The sequence below is a fragment of the Suricata suricatta genome, chromosome 6, assembly GCF_006229205.1.
Source record: "Suricata suricatta isolate VVHF042 chromosome 6, meerkat_22Aug2017_6uvM2_HiC, whole genome shotgun sequence".
Taxonomy (NCBI): Eukaryota; Metazoa; Chordata; class Mammalia; order Carnivora; family Herpestidae; genus Suricata; species Suricata suricatta.
In genome coordinates this window covers 144,918,650-144,926,994 of record NC_043705.1, presented here as the reverse complement: position 1 = coordinate 144,926,994, position 8,345 = coordinate 144,918,650, and the positions used below count along the sequence as shown (strand labels likewise).

General features: G+C 44.5%; 1 non-coding gene across 1 annotated transcript; it reads left to right on the top strand.

Moving 5' to 3' along the window:
- Positions 1 to 7,434: 7,434 nt before the first annotated feature.
- On the top strand, positions 7,435 to 7,537 carry LOC115295083. Its single transcript, XR_003910309.1, has one exon. It is a non-coding gene; the product is annotated as a U6 spliceosomal RNA (small nuclear RNA).
- The last annotated feature ends 808 nt before the right edge of the window (positions 7,538 to 8,345 follow it).

Genomic DNA, 8,345 nt, shown 5'->3' with positions numbered 1-8,345 from the left:
ATGAATGTAGTTGTGTAATAGATGAATAGCTTAATTGTAAAGATAAAAATACCTCAACTTTTTAAACAATTCTGATAGGACATCTTCAGTGGCATACACTTCAGTATCAAAGAGACTGCAGGTTAATCCTCAACTTCATTTGGTAGTTCTACTTTTAGTGACAAAAGAGGTCCTGTAGTGTTGACAGTGTTTTCTGCAGCTTGTAAGGGATGACAAATAATTAAATACATTAATGTTATTGTGAATCAATATTTTCAAATGTAAGAAAAACCAGATACAGATGGAGAATCAAAGAGGCTAAGAACAGCACCCTCTTTTTTTTGTTTGTTTGGAAATCTGATATCATGGTTTTCCTTTAAAAAGGTCATTCCTGCCAAGATCTCTCAGGTGCCTGGATGGCTGAGCTGGCTACGCAGTTAAGCCGCGGACTCTTGATTTCAGCTCAGGTCATGATCTAGAGGGTTTTTCTGGGCTAGAGCTTTGCCTCCAGTGCTGACAGAGCAGAGCCTGCTTGGGATTCCCTCTCTCTCTCTCTCTCTCTCTCTCTCTCTCTCCCTCTCTCTCTCTCTCTCTCTCTCTCTCTCTCTCTCTCTCTCTCTCTCTCTCTCTCTCTCTCTCTCTCTCTCTCCCTCTCTCTCTCTCTCTCTCTCTCTCTCTGTCTCTGTCTCTGCCCCTCCCCTACTCATACTCTCTCTCTCTCTCTCTCTCAAATATACATACACTTTAAAAAGGTTTTTAAATATTTAATCTCGCAAGAGAAAGATAAAAAAGAAAAAAGCTCATTATCCCCCATTGCAGGGGACTATTACGTCAACTGCACGTTTTGAAGGAAAGAAAAGAATTGGAGAGGTTAGTTCCTTCCTCAAAACTTTTAGGTGTAAATGTAGCTAATCCTAGTTAATGAAGCGAAGCTGCTTTTTACCTAATAACATCACTTAATGAGTGTAAGAGCAATAATATTGTTAAAAGTCACTTTGCAACACCCCACCCCCTGGAACATTACTGACTCGGGCCAGTGTCATCGAGGGACCCTGAACGCCTCAGGTAGATGGCTGTCCCCCGCTTAACCAAGTGATTAAATTTAGCATTGCTGATAACACAGCACTCTGACACGAGGCACCCCCTTTTGTGCTGAAATGCTGAGCACATTACATGAAACAGGAGGGCTTCCGACTGCAAAGAATGGCCGGGAATGTGGACCTCGCCTTCAGCTCACAGAGAACGTAAGAGACTGAGAACAAGGTAAATGGCGTGAGGAGAAACAAATCAAACGCATCTAGAGCATGGGACATAAAAATGATCACTCATGGTGTTATTCTCTTCAAAAAGTCAGTATCATGAAAAAAATGTTCAAAATTGTTTTATAAAAAGACAAAGGTGACATATCATTGTAAGTTATCATTTACCCCGCTTTGATAAAACCAGTTCTAAGATATTTTTAAAACTTCAATGAGATGTTCCCCTTGTCTGGGAGCGACTAGATATTCGGGGATCCTTGACTGATGTTATCTGGTGGTAGTGACAGTTAGGGGATCTACTGGGTAGGCGCATCTCAGCAAAACGGCATCGACCCGTCTACCTACTTACCTATCTCGATAAAGACATAAACTAACAGAGACACAGACAGAAACATAAAACAGTTTTTTTTTAATGTGAAAAAATGTTAATTGGTGGATCTGGTGTTTATTGCATTCACCTTCTGCCTTTTCTTATAATTTAACATTTTTCATTATAAAAAAGAAGAACATCATGTAAGAACTGATTTCAGTTCGGAATTGAATTTAGGTTCAATTAAATACAATTTTAAAAGATTACCCAGGGGTACCTGTGTGGCTCAGTCTGTTAACTGACCAAATTTGGCTCGGGTCATGATCTTGCAGTTTGTGGGTTCAAGCCCCACGTTGAGCTCTGTGCTGACAGCTCAGGGCCTGGAGCCTGCTTCTCGTCCTGTCTCCCTCTCTCTCTGCCCCTCCCCTGCTCACTCTGTCTCTGTCTCAAAAATAAATAAAAATTTTTTAAAAACTAAAAAAAAAAAAGATTCAGTATTACCCAAATCTTGTTTGGAGGTTTGTCTGAAAATTAAAATCATTAGAATATGAAATATGACTATATCGAGAGCTATCACTTGTATTTACCAAATTAAAGTAAACCATCATTATTTAAAGATCGTATTACATCACCAAATTACTCCCTGTCTGTAATTACATTTCTGTTGATGGGTCACGAAAGTGTCATTATAGTAGTAATGTAAAAGTCATACATTACAATTTAGTAATTCTCACTGCATTTACCCCTAGGAAGTATGGGTCCTGTGCCTCCAAGATTTGTCCGTCTTGTCTTCAGGCCCCTGATCCTTTTTGGCCCAGCTGTTTATGTATCAAAGTCTTTTTGCTTTTTTACGGTTCTGACACGGTTCCTTCTAATGAGGACGTGGCCCTGAGCGTTTGTTGACTTGTACTGGATTTCTAGAATAAAAACAACTGTGGGGGGGGGTGCGCCCGTGTGCACATGCATTTGTGTGTTCACATGCACACATGAATGTGTGTGTCACACTTCTGACACTGAGTGAATCTCTCTCCAAAGCCATGGTGGTGAATGACACGGAAGCCAGCCGGCCGGCCGGCCCACAGCACAGAGAGCCGTGTTTCTTTGTCCCTCTCCTTGGGGTCTCTAGTTATGGTCATGTAGTCAGAAGCACTTACATTTTGTAGGTGACGGCAGCTGAGATTCAGTGGGATAGTGGAAGTGACATTAATAACATTAAATGTCATAACTCTTGACACCGGGATGCAAATGAGCCCCTTACTAAGCAGGCAGGGAAAAAAATATCGCGGAGGGTTAGTTATCTTTTCGTTAGAGGACACTGAGCGTTGGAAGCACGCTCCAGCCAAGATGGGAGCCCGGAGCCCCGTGTGGGGGAGCTCGCTGCGGTCCTGCAGGTGCGAGCTGGCCACCTCCCGGCTGTCACCTCGGCGCCCGTGGCCGAGAGCAGAAATCCAGGGGTGCTGCTTGAAGCCATGCAGATGCTTCCTTTATTTATGGCTTTCCGTTTGGACTGTGCCCCCATTTTCCCTTCATCTTTTATTTTCCCTTCAAGGCCGATGAGATTGACAGGAAAAGGGCCACTGAACACCGCCAGGCATCCGCCCTCTGTCCCTCTCCTCGGAGACATAACAAAGGTGCTCTCAGACCGAAATGAAGCAAGTCCTCGCATCCTCCCCTGATGTCACAACAGACTGCGCGGACCCTTCTGATGCGGTTCCCAGCGTCCTCCTCTCCCTCGCCTTGTCAGGGGTTGCCATCAGTTAGAAAGGTACACAGTATTTTGAAAGGATTAGATAGAGGATAAAACACAACTCAATCCTCCATAAAAGAGCAGCAGACAGAGAGGGAGGGAGAGAAGTGTCAGATGCTCCCGAGCAATTGGACAAGGCTGACGTGCACAAAGGAGCCCGCGCATCGAGAGCGCTCCTTCCTGGGCGGCAGAAGGAGGGCGAGGTGGCGTTTGACAAATATTTACTCTCACAGAGGAGGCGTCTGGAGTGAAAGACCCGTAAGTGGTTTCCGACAATGTTGAAAGTACACAAAGTAAGGCAGAATCAGGAAACTGAGGGGCAATCTCACTGCATAGATCCCTTTTTCCAACACGGGAGGGCAACAGGGAAAAGTCATCATTGTCTGCGTCGTCTCTGTAATGACAGTGCTGAAAAGTCAGAACGTCCCGGTGAGAGCAGAGCTGAATGAGCTGAGCCAGGAGCTTGGCACAGGTAGGGCCCCTCCCTCTTCTGAGTCCGCTGAACCCTGGGACTGTGGAGATCTGGGGGCCTGAGCGTCCCCTGCAGCTAACACTTCAGTCCAGAGGGGAGCAAGCAGAAGCTCCGAGAGGCCCGGCGGCAGCACCAGAGAGCTCGTGCGGCGGCAGCACCAGAGAGCTCGTGCGGAAGACCAGACCCACTCTGCCCACCTCGAGGCCCCGCACCTGTTGTTAAAGGGTTCTGCAAGTGCGGACTCCCAGTCCTCCTGAGAAGGGACAGGCCACTGTCTCTTCTGCTCTTGCTCCCTGTCCGCTAGCACTGGACAGAGAACTGTGTTCTTCTTTTCAGAAAACTATGTGCAAAGTAAGTCACGCACACAATTTCCATGGACAGTACAACACAAAACATTGAAGAACCTGTTAGGGGATTTCGGGAGCCATCAGGCACCAGAAACCCAGAGAGCTGATTTCTCCCCAAACAAGATTTATGTGGGTACATTTGTATGTATTTTTAGAATTCACTGAGCACAGGGTCAAGAAGCGAAGACTAAAAGGGGAACCCTCAGATTAAGTAGGGGAAAGTATTGATAGCTGATGGGTTATCATGAGGGCTACTAGGGTGCTGACTCCTCTACCAAGGAAGGGTAGCGTTGGGCAAGTTACATGAAGATTCTAAGAACAGATCCGAAGCAGGCTCCAGGTTCTGAGCTGTCTGTCAGCACAGAGCCCGACATGGGGCTTGAACCCACGAACCTCAAGATCATGATGTGAGTTGAATTCGGATGCTTAACTGATTAAACCACCCAGGTGCCCCAAGGAATCTTGGAACTTTGAATCCACCTACCCTTGATGTACATGGATAGCATCCACCCTGCACTGGCCATTATTCCAGCACACTCTTGGATAAATGGAGATGTTATTTAATGTGTTTGTTCAACACTCATAATCTAGGTGTGTGTGCATGTCTTATTTTACAGAAGAACAGCTAAAGCAAAACTGAACTATTCCAATTTGAAAAGCTACCTTTACCAGCTGGCTTGTGCTTGGAGACCAGTGTGAATTCATGTTTAGATTTATATTTATATGCATCCAGAGATACTTATAGATGTGTGTGTGGGTGTGGGTGTACATTGAGAAGGTGTGGAATCACTGACACCCCAGTTGTAACAAATACACTTAACACCCAGATCTTGTTTTCTAAATACCATTCTCCAATAAAAAGAATCAAGAGTTCTTAAAAAATGGCTGATTCCAGGGCTGATTCCAGGGCTTTCATATATATATATATGAAATGAGGCTCAAGTGTGTGTGTCAGTAGGGGTGGGGAGGTGTCTGAAAGGATGAAAGGATCAGGAGCTAACCTAAAAGTTTCCCAATAGCCAAAGATGGAACAAGTTGTACAGCAAAATAAATATTGTATCATAACCCCAAGAATGTAAGTAATATACAAAAATCCATTCTGGTATATTACTCTGCCATAGTAAATGGTTACAATAATAAATACATCGAGGAGAAGAGAGAAATATTCCTTAAAGAGAAATCCCAATCAATAAGATGTAGAAAAAATGAGGGAAATAAAAATGTCACCATTGGAACATCACAGGACTCGTTAATGCAGACAAGAGCCCTAAAAATTGCTAAAATTAGTGGAAGGAATTTTAAGAAAAAAGGAATATTTGCATCTGAAGGCACCTCCTCTGATACCTTTATCAGAGGTTACAGCCCACGTCCTCAAATTATCAGACGCTTCTCCTGAAGGGTGGGGCTTCCTTCTCTCTTGAGTATGGGCTGTACTTATAACTTGCCTCTAACATGTAAAGAATGGAAGGGAAAATAGTAGGTTTTCAGGGAAGAAATCTGGAAGTTTCCACCCTGACCAAGTGGTGAAGGTTAATATGTTGGAAGGAGAAGGGCACATCACCTCTGTGATAATCTTCCCCCGAGCCCACATAAATAAGCTGATTGCGAGAAAACTTCAGCATATGAACTTTCTAGGGCTGCTGGAACTGAGACCGTAGAGTGAATCACTCACACAACAGGAGTTTATTTTCTCACGGAGTGGAGGCCGGAAGTGAGGGACACAGGTATTGGCAGGTTGGGTTCTTCTGAGGGCCCCTTTTTAACTCTAGACGACCACCTACTCTCCCTTTCCTCATGCGGAATCCATCAGTGGGTGTCTACGTCCTGAACTCCTCTTCTTATAAAAAACACCAATCGCATTGGATTAGGGTCCACTCTAAAGACCTCATTTTACCCAATAACCCCTTCATATGCTCTATCTTCAAATATAGCTGTATCTTGGGGTGTGAAAGTTAGGTCTTCAGCAACTGAATTTGTAAGGACAAAACTCAGATAAACCCAAATAGAGAAACATTCTACAAAATACCCAACTGACACTCTTCAAAAGTTCAATGTCATGAAATAATAGGAAAGACTAAGGAACTTTCGCAGGTAGGAAGGAACTAAGGAGATGTGAAGTCCAAATGCAATGTGGACTCTTGGGTTGGAGTTGGAAACAGAACCAGTATTGGGAAATCCATAGAAACTCTATGGTTCAGCTAACACGACAAAATCAATTTTAATTAATATTTTATCATGTAAGATATGAATATTGGGGAAAACAGATGGACAAACATAAGGGATCTATCTGGACCATCTTTGCATTTTTTTTGGAAAATCTAGAATTATTTCAAAAAAAGGTAAAAATAAGTCATTTACATCTTCAAAATTACCTAACATTACTTGAGAAGAAAAATTAAACAAAACAACATTCAGGAGGAAAGAGAACCATATCATGGGTTTTCTTTTTAAATCCTCCCTATGTAAGATTTTTCTCCATTATTGACTTCTGAATCTTCCTAGGTTTTGCTTTCTCAGTTTGAAAAGGAGTTATGTATCTTTTTAATTTTCCTCATCACTTATTCCTTGATGCATTCACTCGATAGCCCTCAAGCATTTAAAAAGCACCTACTATGCACTTTTTATAGAATGCGATTAGAATGTGCTGCAGTCACTAAGGTACATGTGGCCTGTGCACCATCTGGGGTGCGCATGACTGGGCGAGGGAGACAATCTGGAAACACATCATTACTGCAACGCAGCCAGTGATTTGGAGACATTAAAAATGTGAGATAGCCAGAGAAAACAAGAAAATGCCTTACTTTGCCTAGAAAAAAGTGATCTAAAATTCTCCAGAAAAGAGACCGAAGAATGGGGTCATAAAAGTTATAGGGCCATGCAGCAAACAATTCAGTAGGGAGCAAGATTTGTGTACATAAAAGAGGGGCACAGATTTCGGCTGGAAAATTACCAGGAACTATAAACAATTTGGTATTATTAGGTGACAGAGACTTGTGGGTGGGGGACATTCGGGAGAGTGGAGGATGGGTCTGAAGGCAGGTGGACAGAGGACTGAGGTCCGGAACGTGCGTGTCGGTGTGGGAGGTGTAGGCTCTGCTTCACTCCTTGGGCAGCTCCAGTCTCCGGTGACACCATGATGTTGCACTGTGTAATGATCCAGCTGGGAACACGGCATGAGGGATGAATGAAACTTGGGGGCCTAGAGGAAGAACAGTCGATCCCATGTCAATTTGCCAGTGTCTGGTTTCAGACCGGGAGAGTGCTGGGGTTGGAAAGAACAAAACGTTCAGAGACATTGAGGCGGTGCACTCAACAATCGCACTCTCTTTGGCAGCATATGTACCACACTTGGAACCACAGAGAAGACAGGCATGGCCCTTGCACAAGTGGGCCACACACATTCCTGAAGCCTTCCATATTTGTTGGATAATCAATGATTACTTGCTGAATGGAACATAGGGGCAAAAGGAAAAATCAGATGCCAGGAATACTTGCAGACTTCTCGTTGAAGTGTGATTAGCAGATACTGGTAGTAGTGGTAGTGAAATCTGGTGCTGAATCAAACACTGCCGGTAGCATTCCTTGTAGTACTAGTATCACTACTAGAGACAGGAGTAGTGTCACCACCGCTGCCATTGCTAGAGTCCTGGCACCACGCGTACCCCTCCAGTGCCTGCTTGAGCGTCCCGGCACTCAGGTTGGCTCCATGATCTGATTCCGTCCGCTTGCCATTCTTAGTTGTTTGTTTGTTCATTTGTTTTCCAGGGAAGCTGGTCTTGACTGTGGCTCTCCATTCTTTTGTCTTCGCAGATTTCGAGCTGGTATTTCAGTCTGTGCCATCGATGCCTTGAAGAATCTAACATTTTCAGTCTGTTTCCTTGTGAGGACAAGGCGCTATGGCTTCCAAGGTCTTTCCATGCTGGAGTGGACAGCAGAAGAGGCTTGCTCTGGTTGCTCTGTGTCAATCCCGAGGAGCTCTGGGGGGGTGTCAGGGGGACTCGTGGGATAGCTCATCTTCATCCAGGATGGAGACAGAGCTGGCTCTGTGTGTCAGGCAGCATCAGCCACATGACTACCTCCTTGGTTACTCTTCTGTGATGAATGACCCATGCCGGAGGTTTCCACATGAATGGACGCCCTGACGACCCAGCACTAAGTGCTCAGGAGCAGGAGGGCCATGCTGGAGGCCAAGGGAGGTTGGTAGGTCTGGTGATAACTACAGTCCAGACAA